The sequence below is a fragment of the Amblyomma americanum genome, chromosome 1, assembly GCF_052857255.1.
Source record: "Amblyomma americanum isolate KBUSLIRL-KWMA chromosome 1, ASM5285725v1, whole genome shotgun sequence".
Taxonomy (NCBI): domain Eukaryota; kingdom Metazoa; phylum Arthropoda; class Arachnida; order Ixodida; family Ixodidae; genus Amblyomma; species Amblyomma americanum.
The window spans coordinates 245,096,322-245,108,407 of NC_135497.1; the positions used below are offsets into that span (position 1 = coordinate 245,096,322).

The following is a 12,086-nucleotide window of genomic DNA, read 5'->3' on the forward strand; positions in this document are numbered from 1 at the left end:
TATGTGTTGCACGATCGAGGATGTTACTTAATCCTTTAATCGCTTAATCAGGACGCCGTCACAATGCAGCGGCGTCCCCAGAAGACTCGCGGGATTTTTTTTGCTGGAGGTATTGTCAGTTCTGCAACTATTTCGGCCGCCAAAACTGGTCCGGCGTCAAATTGATGGGCTTCTCTGTGCGCAGAAGTTAACTTCCAAATTTCATCAACCCAGCAGTTAAGAGTGTATATAGCACAAAGCATACATACACATACAGCGCAAAATCACAAATCATGCAGTGCGCCCAGCCTGTAGGATCTCTTCGCGTTCTACTAAAGACGACGAACACGCGACTTGCTCCCTCTTGCTCCAAGCCAAGCGTGGGCTGTTTACACAGCTGAGTTAGTATTGTGGATACGGGGATCGAACGCGAAGCCCAAATAGACATCAATACAGACCCTATAGTGGCGGCTGCTTGATCTCGTCAAGGGAAGCTATTTTGAATTACCAGTAGCACATCGTATAGCCCATGAAATCGCAAATTCCTAAGAGAGATGGGCCGCTCATCTGGCGCACTGCTGCGGCCAACGCTATAGCCGCATCAATCCCTCGTTCGCTGACCATCACACTGTGCCGAACTCCAACCTCAATACTGCAGTTTTCACCGGCAAGAAGTGCCTTGCACGCGCATTAAAGTGTTCTCTCTCTCTCTCCTCTGCATCGGCATCACCTGCATCTCGGAAATAGTTTCACCCCTGTAAGTAGTTTCGACTAGCAAAGGTGATACGCGAGAAGTATGAGCAGGTTTCTAGAAGTTAGAGCACTAAGTTCTTGCCTGCTATTTAACAGCTCACAGAAAAAATTACGTTCACTACCGTAATGGTGCCATACAGTCCATATTGGTCTGTATTAGAGCGTTTTTTTTTTAATTTGCAGTTCTGTTAGCACATACCAAAAATGCTATAAGTGGGCTCTACGAAAAATCTTTGCGATTTGCATCACCTAATAGAAAAGTTAACGCGCCAAAAATATCAGGGGGGAATCAGCAGAAAAGCAGGATGTTCCGGCTGCAACTTGACATTCTGAGCTCTTGGTACAAAAGTATTAACGTTTTGCCGCACTTCGCCATCCTACGGAGTATTTTACGACAAAGAAGATATATATATTTTTTTAATTCTTATAATGCGCTTAAGAAGGAGAAGCATGTAAAGTCTCAGAACGGCTTTAAACAAAAATTCAGCGGCCATTATTCCCGTACAAAACAAGGTGACTTGCGCCGGCGTGCTATACTTGATGCAGATCACTGGTAACAGGAGTCACTTGGGGGCATCCGCCCACAGCAGGCGACGAGCTTAGGTCTCTTTACTCACAAATTCGGCTGAGAAAGGCGAGGTCATCAGCCAGTTTCTCCCAATACCTTCGGTGAGGTGAATCGTATTTCCAGCCATTGAAATCGGCCTCCACGAACGAAGACGGAGTGGAATAAAGTCTCTAGGCGTCATATGGAGGTTCGGTCCTTCATCTTTCCTTACAGGTTAGTCTCAGGACTGTGTCATTTCCACCCAGACAAATGCGCCTCCGATCTTAAATCCACGGTCATGTCTAAATTACTGGCTGCTGGCGAAATCTGAGAGGTATTGCTTTGCTCTTCCGGAGGCGCCGCGCTCTAATATGCGGAGGCTTGCAACTTCAGGGCGCTTGTGACACTGTGTTTTTGTTTTCGAAGGCAAAGTATTGGCTGCAGCCGCTGAAAGGAGCCTCTTTACGAAAGAGCTTAATGTTAATTAACCAAAAGGTGTTTTGAAAATCTTAGCAAATGGCCCCGATCTCATCTACTTCAATGCGGTTGAAATCAGTAATGAATTTTCACATCATATGCGCTCCTTCGGCTTACGTGAATTCACAATGCATCTGAAGCCCCTACATCCTCGAAAAGGAAGCACGCATGCATTTTGATAGGCAGCCAGGATATTGCTTCATCCTGTAAGTGTTCATTCTATATCGTGTATTGGCAGTTGTCAGAATATGGTATGTGAGGAGTGATTAAAAAAGAAACATATTTATTTGGCATTGCAAATGTCCAGAGTGGTTGGGAAGAAAAGTTCGCTGGAATCCAGTGATGGCAGAGCTTTTACGACCGTCAGGCTGTTTGCACAATCTTGTCATCTCCGCGGGATCAGTTTTGTGGAATGACTTCACCCGTAGCTTTCAGTGGTGGTGACCAGCGCTGGGATCGCAAGCAGTGGCTGCGTTGTGGACTTCCGTGATTTCACTCCTCTGCATGGAAAGGAAACAGGTAAATTGTGAAGCCATTGTTTGTCGAAAAAGCGAGTCGCAATTTCCCTTTCGGCACCGAACTTAGTCGAGCGGCTTTATTTGCGTGTTATGACCAGTTAACACCTCTGAATGTTAATTTCGAAACATTAGCTCCTTTCTAAATAAAGAAAAAAAATGAAAGTGCTGTAGAGGTTTATTGCAAGCAGCTCCTTAATCTCCTTTTTAATGTTTAAAAACAGTTTTTCGCTAGGTGTCCTATGTGCTAAGTTCTGCTAGCATAACTGATGTGTATGAAAAGTATTACTTAAGGCTAACTCGGCCTCTGCATTGAAGGCGATGTACATCTCACAGAAAATTAGCTTAATTTATCTAAATTTCCAAGTTTAAGTATTTCATTTGTTACTGTGCCGGGTGCCTTTCGTTCAAACATGCTGTTCAGCACTGCACGTTACCTGTCATGAATGTCAAGGTACTACACAATTTTATTTGTCTTATATGGAACTACCTGTGTGGACATTAATATGGCTTTCGAAGTTAGCATGCGTTAGCCACCAAGACAAGAAGACAAAAAAAAGAGTTCCCTCAGCAAGGCGCAGAGCAATAATGAGCAAGATAATGCATTTACCGTAAAATGCTTTGCCATGGCTTTTTGCTGTAGAAGAAAAATAGACAAACACTGGGTGAGCTTGCTGATATGTCGCGCGCGCCGTTAGCTGTAGATTGCTAAAGTGTCCATATTATTATTATTTTTGCTGACAAGCTTTAATTGCCAGGGATATTGCAGTCAAATTTCTAAACCCACAGCCCAGATTCTAAAGCCAAGGAGACGCTCATTGGGTTTCTTTTTCGTCCTGAACTTCACGAAGCATTTTTAATCATTATTTTTCCAATTGCAATGTTTCAAATTAAAGCCACCGGCTCAACACTTTATTTTAAAGAACATGCGTTGCAGTTCTCAGGCAACGAGTTACATAGTGCGACATGACATGTGTTTTAATTTTTTTCATCACAGCGACTGTTTAATTTCATTTATTAAGTATTTCCCCTCTAGTCGCCTTCTAATAATCAAGCAGGAACATGACAAGTGAGAAAAAATTTAATCATGATTATCTACCGGGGCACTTCATAAATGTGGGGTGGAATGATATAGATATGGAGTTAATATACACTTTCGCCATCCATTCCCTTATCCAGGGGCCGAACCCAAAACACTTTTCAAGAAACGTGTTTACTTCTCCGTGCACTTCTGTCCACCCCAAAACCGTCCCGCATCTCTCTCTCCCCGTGTCTAAGCCTTGTGCGCATTTCACATATCCCTGTTATATGAATTGACTACTTTTGAAAGCGCGAGCGTCTGTTCGTGTGCTCTGGACAGGCCAGTCGTCCAACATTGGATGACGTGGTTAATGTTACAGAGTGAACGGCTACTCACCAGGTCGTTTCCGATGCACAGCTTTCGGATGACGCATGCGCTGTCTTGGCAGCCGAGATTCCTGGCCGCGTTGTCGAAACTTCGGTTGGCCTGCAACAACCAAAATCAAGGAATTCAGCGTCTCTCTCAGACGTCATTAAAGCAAAAACCTGTGCTGAGTAATGCAGGCGTAACTTCACACAGCAAAATTAAGCGTAGGAAAGAAAATTTAATGTACGAACAACACAAAAGTATTGAAACAATGAGTACGTTTTTGAGATAACGAATTATAAATATCACAAAAAAATTATTGACCTTAGGCGTGTTTTCTAGGTCTCCAAGTGCATATTTGCTCAATGTGCAGTCGCTTTTGTGAAATCATTTAAACTTTTACCGTGGAGCGCTGATGAACACGAACAGAGACCTTGGAGAACCAGCATACGCAGTAGATCTAGAGCCAGCGTATTTTTACTTTCGCACCAAGCGTTTTTTGGCACCTATATCTTTATAAGCTATTGATTCAATTGCGTGTGTTGCGTGAAAATGTTTGTTGTTTTTTTGTTGGTTTCGAGGCATATGATGTGAGATTTTTCAACGATTTATTCTGTAACCTTTTTTCACCAATAAATTTATATCCCATTTATCATTTGTACCCATTGGCTGCGGCGTAATGCATATCGTTAATGTTTGCGCAGATACAAAAATGCTGTAAACAACATCAAGCGATGCCGTGGCGAAAACGCCTGACCACTTTTTTCGTCGTTTGCGGAAAAATGAGACGTAAAACAACTGTGCTGTTTCAAGCCACGAGGTAAGGGTGCGCTACAAATCGGGGTACCTTGCCGGCACTCACCGCATTTTCCCAATGTTTTCAGGCACTTATCTTATCCATGCCCCCTACTCCCGCTACTCTTTTTCGCCTGCCCTCCCTTACTGCACTCTGGTGGCAGAGAAATCGAAGGCATGCCTTACAGCTGCCGAGATGCAGCGCCGAATTCACTGGAGTTCGCTCTTGAGCTGCACGTCGTTTTTATCTGCAAAAAAAATATATTCGGCAGAGCATGTTATCACACATAAATCAACCCTTGTGGAGTCCATTTTGTGTGCTTTTCGGACACATCCGAATGCGTTCTCCAAATGACACAGTTTGTCATACGAAGCTCGTTTACGTGAGGTGGCTTTTTACTGCATGGTTTTTACGAAGCATCATTTTTCATGAAATCAAATTACTCTACGCACTGCATCCAGTACATCAGGTTAAGCTGCAAAAAGGGGAGAGGAACATGAAAAAGTCAGTTGCAAAATGCACTTTAGTTTAAATCTTTGCGTGAAAGAAACTGGATTTCAGACCAGTTTCGAAACCGATCGCGGCGGCTGCGTTTTTATGGAGGAAAAACGCTGAGGCGCCCGTGTGCTGTGCGATGTCAGTGCACGTTAAAGATCCCCATGTGGTCGAAATTATTCCGGAGCCCTCCACTACGGCACCTCTCTCTTCCTTTCTTCTTTCACTCCCTCCTTTATCCCTTCCCTTACGGTGCGGTTCAGGTGTCCAACGATATATGAGACAGATACTGCGCCATTTCCTTTCCCCCCCAAAACCAATTATTATTATTATTAGACCAGGCTGTATGATATCACATACGGTATCGACATGTCCTCTCAGGCAGTGCTTCTAGTTTACCTAGTATAAGATATATTTCTATAACGATACAGCCAGACAGCAGCACCACGGCGCATTACAGATGCCAGCGGTAGCAATCTAACTCAAGCAAAAGCCAAACAGTCATGGCCTCACCATCGGTCGCAGAACGCAGCGTATGTCTCGACCATACAAACTCACCGCAGAGCTCCAGATGGTGAGCATAGCTCAGGGCAGCGAAAGCAGCGAGCAGCACGCAGACCAAGAATGCCTTCATGGTTCATATCTGGCTCTTCGCAACGGATTCTGTGCCAAGTGAGAAAGTGCGAGTACTGATAAAGAACGGCCTGCTGAATTTTACACGCACAAGAACGTGGCCCCCGTTCTGTTGCAACCCTCTGTGGTTGAGAGCCAAAAAACAAGCGACGTGCGTGCAAACCTCTTTCGACTGTATTGAAAGCTCATGGCGTCAAAACAATCCGTTGCACCACCTGCGTGGTCTGTGACGCCGCCAGCGGTTTCCTTCGAGTCCTCTTGACGTGCAGCCAGTATGAATGAGCGCGCGCCGCACCGAAGAGCAGAAGGCGCACGTGAGAAAATCAAGGTTAACAACTCCTCGCCACAGACAACGCACACCGCCTGGTCTGCTGGTCTCGACGTTGGTTGCACTACTCCATGAAGCTATTTCACGCCGTTGCTTCCTTTCTTAACGAGATTTCTGCAGCATACGTTTATGTAAGAGCTTTAGTTGTTGGCCTGCTGTCTGCTGGAGGTAACGCCGGTTAGAGGCCAAGTGGAAGGTGCGCGTGCACGACGGCAATGCCTATTCGCTTCTTATTTGCCCTTTTACTCGTGCTTCGTCGTTTCTGTTCTTCCTGCTAGTGGATTTCTAGGTATCTACATGGGCAACGCATCGTGAATGATTCTCTTGTTGATTACACATCTCGCGCATTCCTCACTACTTGTTGGCGGAATTATGACGTGAAAACAGTCTCGACTACGTGTAGGCCTGTATTGCCTCCACCCGTATCCGTATTTATTTGTGCCTGGTTTTTTATTGAAAATTTGTTAAGTAGCTCATGGCTGAGTGACACTTATGAATGGGAGCGCCGACAGATGCTGGTTCTTCGCGCCTCTATGTTTTTTATTCTGTCGTGGACCCTACAATGTGTACCATCCACAGCTTAGAAACACACTACAAATGTGTTTAGTATCGCTCATTGTGATCGTGCTGTTTCGTAGATATCATTATGAAGAGTGCATTTTTGTCGTTACAGGTGTTTTTTTTTTTGCAGCCAACTTAATAAGCCTTCTACATTATTTTGTTTCCACTAATCAAGTTCTGGTGACATGCAAGAAGGGTAAGAGCGCTACAGAACAGGGGGCACGACGCTATTAAATTAGTGCTGAAAAGCGGGAAGGAAACTCTTGTTAATGATAACTATTGGAAATTACGAACAGAATATCGGCTTGAGCAGAATGTGCAACAAGGAGAAAAGATAACTCATGGTGTGATTTGAACAAAAGTATTTCTATGACAATGAAAAGTATCGGAGTATGATAGAATATGGTGGGGACAGGAGATTTTGAAATTGGCTGAAATGTAGGATCCCTAGAGATAGCTTACGGCTGCGCTAATTAGGGACCTTCGGCAATAGCCTTTCCTGCTGTCAACTTAAGCTAGATGCTTGCAGAAAATGATAATTATGACAATGAAGCTTTAAACGGGTGTTGTCAGTTATTTGACGAAAATAACGCGACATTTTCATTGAGTATCAGTAGCCTGATTCCCGTAGAATGGATTTCTAGTGCATTTATAGAGGAGCTAACTCTTGGTACAAAAGGGCAAGTTGGAACAGTTTAGTCTGCTGGAAGCGCAACTATTGATTGCGGTATCACGAAAGTAAACATAAAAAAGGGGCTTGAAGTCGTATCAACTTTTTCGCGAGCTATGAACGGGTTTTAGTGAAACGTATGCAGTGAATGCACTAAAGGGAAGGCGCAGTATAATCTCAGAATACTTTGCTGAGGTGCAACTCTGCAATTGAATACTTCCCTGCTGAAAACCACATATAAATTTGCACAGCCCGCCACGTAAACAGTTTCTTGATGCGAATCCAGCACTTACTCGTATTCGGTCCTTCCCGCTTCGTTCCGCATTTATAATTGCGCAGCCAGCCCCTCTTTTGCGCTCAACGAAGATTTGATTCACAACACTCTTTTTAGGACTCCTGAGGTAAGATTGGTTTAAATGGCTTCCGGTGTCATTATAGATATCATTTTATTGGTTGTAGCGATTATGTAGCCACAGAGGTCATACACAATACAGACGCCTACTCCGCTCCTGTTGGCTACCGTGTTGGACCGTGCAACACCGATGGCAAATAACCAGCCCATCTTTTCTATGAAGACATATTTTAATTAACACGGCTTTGCCTGACGCACCTCAGATGCCAGGCAGACGCTCTTAATTGCGTGAATTACATTGTCCGTAGTCTGTGTCGTTACAAAAGTATCGACAATAAATTTTTGGTTGTGTGATTTCTTCTGTGTAATGATGGGTAACACATTAGTATACATGGCTCACGAGTTAGTATTCGGCAACGAGCGATTAATAATTTATTTCTGATTTCTTTTCCCTTGCTCTTTCGATTTCGCTTACAACTGATCAAGGACGAATTTTACGCGACAGTCCAGTATAAGTCACGTGAGACATGAAGAAACCCGCGATATAATCGCTTCTTCGCAATCTTAATTCACTGCAACGCTTAAGCAAGCCTGCCTGATGAGCCGAAATGACAAAGAATGAAGAAGCAGCATTTAGAAAGCAGCATTTAGAAGCAGCATTTAGGAAGCAGCATTTAGGAAGCCGCAGATAGGTTTTTCCTATCGCACGTAACTAGTACTGAACTGGGACGTCAAAGCCATCGTTCAGCTGTAGAAAACAGAGCACGAGAAAAAATTCCATTCTATATTATTTATGGATGAAAGGTGAATACCTCTTGGGAGTCACAGTATACAGATGTCTTTCCCATGATCGCAAAAAAAATTTCATGCAATAAAACTTTTTTGTCTGCATTCCTTCAAGTATACGGCAAATATATGACAGCTGTTCTTATCAGCGTTCTTTGCAACTAATGACTCAAGCGAAATAGCTGCTTTCATTGGGTAATTTCGCCAAATACTTTGAAGTAACATTTAAAGAAACGTATTTTTGTTAAAAGTTTACATCAAAGATTTCACTGAATACAACCTCAGCAAAGTTGAAGGCGTATGTAATATAGTTTCTCGCAATGATCTCATTCGGCACGTTGCAAAAGAGCATACTTGCATCAGTGTCTGAGGTTTGCACACAGAAGGGTAATATGCCTTAATATGTAGGCTTACCAACCTAAACGTTTTATACTTAAGGCAACTCTCGTGGCTTTTATTTTAATAATGGATATTATCCAGAACCAAACGTGCATGTAAGCGTTGCGGTTTGAATGGCGTGAATTGTGCAGAAAGAATTATTCTTATTCCACAAATTTTGGAGATGAGACAAGTGATACGTAAGCTCCCCTGTTCTTCCACTTGAAAAATTTTTTATTGTCAAGAATTTCAGATTGTCCGGTCAAGTCTGAAAAATCGCCTTAACGCGCTTTAGGGAGAACTAATAATTCACCAGAAAATGCAAATTTAGGCCCCCAGTTACACCCACCTCTCTACTTCTTCTCTTAGAGCTGGGAACTTTTATTTCATTGTTAGAAGAAACTGCGCTGTCTTTCATTGAACACACTGCAGCGGATCTTAACCCCGTGGTTCATGGGATGAGAAAGTAAAGGACGACGTGCCAACAGCGTGCTGAAAAACTGACGTTGGCACCAGTTTCTCCGTGTATTCCAGGAAGAGAGTGTAGCGATTGGCCTCTGACATTTTCGATAATGATAACGTAAAATTATTAAGTGCCTTGAGTGACGGCGGAGAAGAATTAACGAATTTTCTTCGTTCGGAGGTATACTTTAGACTTCAGCTTCACACTTATTTCTTGCTTTTCTTATTCGCACCCGAATAATGAGAGAGTAGAATTTTTTTCCTCACTATCTCTGGCATAAAACGAGATGACGAAGCGTAGCTTTGTCATATATCTGCGGCGCTCTCAGCTTAGAGACGATATAATTACTGGAATATTTTTCATTCACTCTAGGAGACAGGAAAAAGATACAACTGGGCGTAGCTTGCATCAAGTTCGTCCTAAATGCACTAATTCAAACCAAAATAAAAAATCCAACCTGCGAAGGAACAGGCTGCAACCAGGCTTTCAGAGTATTCCAGGTAGAGAGCGTTGGACTTGGCTTCTGACGATCTTGATGATAGCGTAAAGTTACGAAATGCATTTAGCGACAGTGTTAACGAATAAGCCTCGCTTGGAGGTGTACCTAATTCAGACTTCACCCTTATTTGTTGTTTCTCCAATTCACACTCGAATGTCAATATCCATCACTCCATATATATTTTTTCTCACTCTGTCCCGCTCAAAACAGGACGATGAAGGGATACTTTGTCAGATTGGCGACGCTCTGAACTTTGCGACAGGAGGAAGGAGAGACGCCTGGGCTTAACCTGCATCAAGCTCGCCCTAAGTGCACTAATTCAAAGCGACCGCTAGGTGGCACAAGCCGAGGGCTTAGCGGTGCGGTATTACTGATCTCTTCCGAGAAGCATCGACTCGGCGCTTGACGGTAATTTTAACTATAGTTAAAAGAAGAAATCTGAAGAAAAAAATGTTGATATGAACACAGCGAGCCTCGTTTGGGCCGTATGTTACCGCGGGTAAGCCATAGCGTACTTTGCTTCGTTCGAGTCATTTGAACAACCACGGGTATTGGGCGCTCTAATTACCACTTGTAAGCTGCACTGACAGCCCCATCAAAAAGTTAGCCGACGATGTTGAAGCATATTTTTCTTCTGGGTAATTCTTTCGTTTCCTTGCCTTCACATCTGAATTCTCGTTGGCGTTTGATATGACGGTAATGTGCTACTTCAAAAAGCGCATTTAATGAATACCATTCATCCAAGGTGAGTAGAGGTGTAGATGAACTTGAATAAAACTGTCTGCTCGTTGGTGCATTTTCTCCGAAACGGTTATATCTATTTGTCTATAGTCCAAATTAGAACGTTTCCTCCTTACCAAGCAGCACAGGCAATCGGCCCACGATTAGAAGCGTATTTTCAAAGGCCGGAACAACAAAGGCCCAGAGTGATGCCATCTATTTCCAATATATGGCCGATTATATGTGCTGCTTGGGTATGAAAGTCGCTTTCACAATTTCGCAGATATATCTTTTAAGCAACGACCACGCGAGAAAAAAAAAACGTTGCACGAACTGCCGACGTTTCGGCTCAAGGGAGGCATTCCGGCTAAATGGGCATGCATCTTTTCTCAATTTGCCCCCAATGCCACTACATTAAATCGACAGTGTAGGGCCTTGCCAGTGTAAATGCTCAATGTGGCCGCAATTCAACCTTGGTTACCTTTTTTATTGCACGAATTTCGGGCCAGAACGGCAGTGCTTTCTGTTTACGAATGACGTCTCTTCATTAAACTCCATGAACGTTCTTCTGGAAGTGGTTTTTCTGAGATGCGAAACTCACCTCTGTGTTGGCTCTTTATTTATTCTGCTGTACAAGCTCATGGCAACACCGATATGTGAAGGCAACAACTCTTCACAAGAGAGTTATTTATGAGATAACAGTTAGCGCCCTCTAAATGACTTCCTGGAATTCATTAAAGGCGCACTGTGCCTTGCGGGAATACTTCGTAGTTTAATCCCCTGAGCTTGCGCAATAGTTTATGCCAGCCGGAAAAGCGAATTAAAAGTTTTTTCTACCGACCTCAGAGGCCGATGGGCATGCGTACCAGAAAACGTATGCCTGGTTCACAAAACCACCGCCTTGTGGAGTATATTTCACCAACGGGCGCCGTTTTGTTGTTGACATTTGATTCTTTGTCGAGCATCTTGACAATCGACATCTCTTAAGGAATTGGGCGTTGCCTGGACGGAGATAATACATACATTTTGCATAGCGCAACCTGCATCCCAGTACCCTGGTCCACTTACGCGGATCCCTGCAGGGGGGCGTCTGCAGCTTGCAGGCGTTGGTGAGTGGCGACACCACGGGTTCCCGAGCATCCGCAGGGACATCCCCGCAGGGGGATGATGGTGACCAGTGCATCACCACGGACCCCAGCACTCGCGATTCGCCGTGGGTGGCATCGCCATGTCCGGGGAAAAGGGGATCCTGGTGGTTGAGCCGATGCTGAGCGTTTGGACCTTTAAGGCCTCTCGGCGGAGGCAACACATCACTTTGGCCCCAGCTTCTTGTACACGGCACCCCCGGCCTGACCCGACCGGGGGAAATCGGCAGTCGCCTTTTTCTGTCCTCCGCTCCATCTTTCACTCTCCTAACATATTTCTTAGAACTTTCCTGTCTTCTTCCTTCTCGGTTTTTCTCTTTTTATAGGCGGCGAGGGTTAACCTTGTGTGGCCAATCACCCTGAGTTGCGTCATATTTGGTAATAGCAGTGGTGTACAGCTGGCGTGGGCAGGGCTTGTTTTAAAGTTCCTGTCCCGTCCCCTTGTTGGGCTCCGTTGTGGGTGGCTGGCACCATGGCCGAAGAACAAAATTTTTTATGTTCTCCTCCCTGCTTACTAATGATCGCCCTCTGAAAAGGGGGCGGACCGATGTCATATCTCAGTTTTTCAACAAAAAGAAGACTTTTCCTAAGTACCACATCGT

At 44.2% G+C, this 12,086-nt stretch overlaps 1 pseudogene; it reads right to left on the bottom strand.

Annotated features, from left to right (window-relative positions):
- Window positions 1-2,054: 2,054 nt before the first annotated feature.
- Window positions 2,055-5,815, bottom strand: LOC144096254 (antimicrobial peptide microplusin-like; annotated as a pseudogene).
- Between the last annotated feature and the right edge of the window lie 6,271 nt (window positions 5,816-12,086).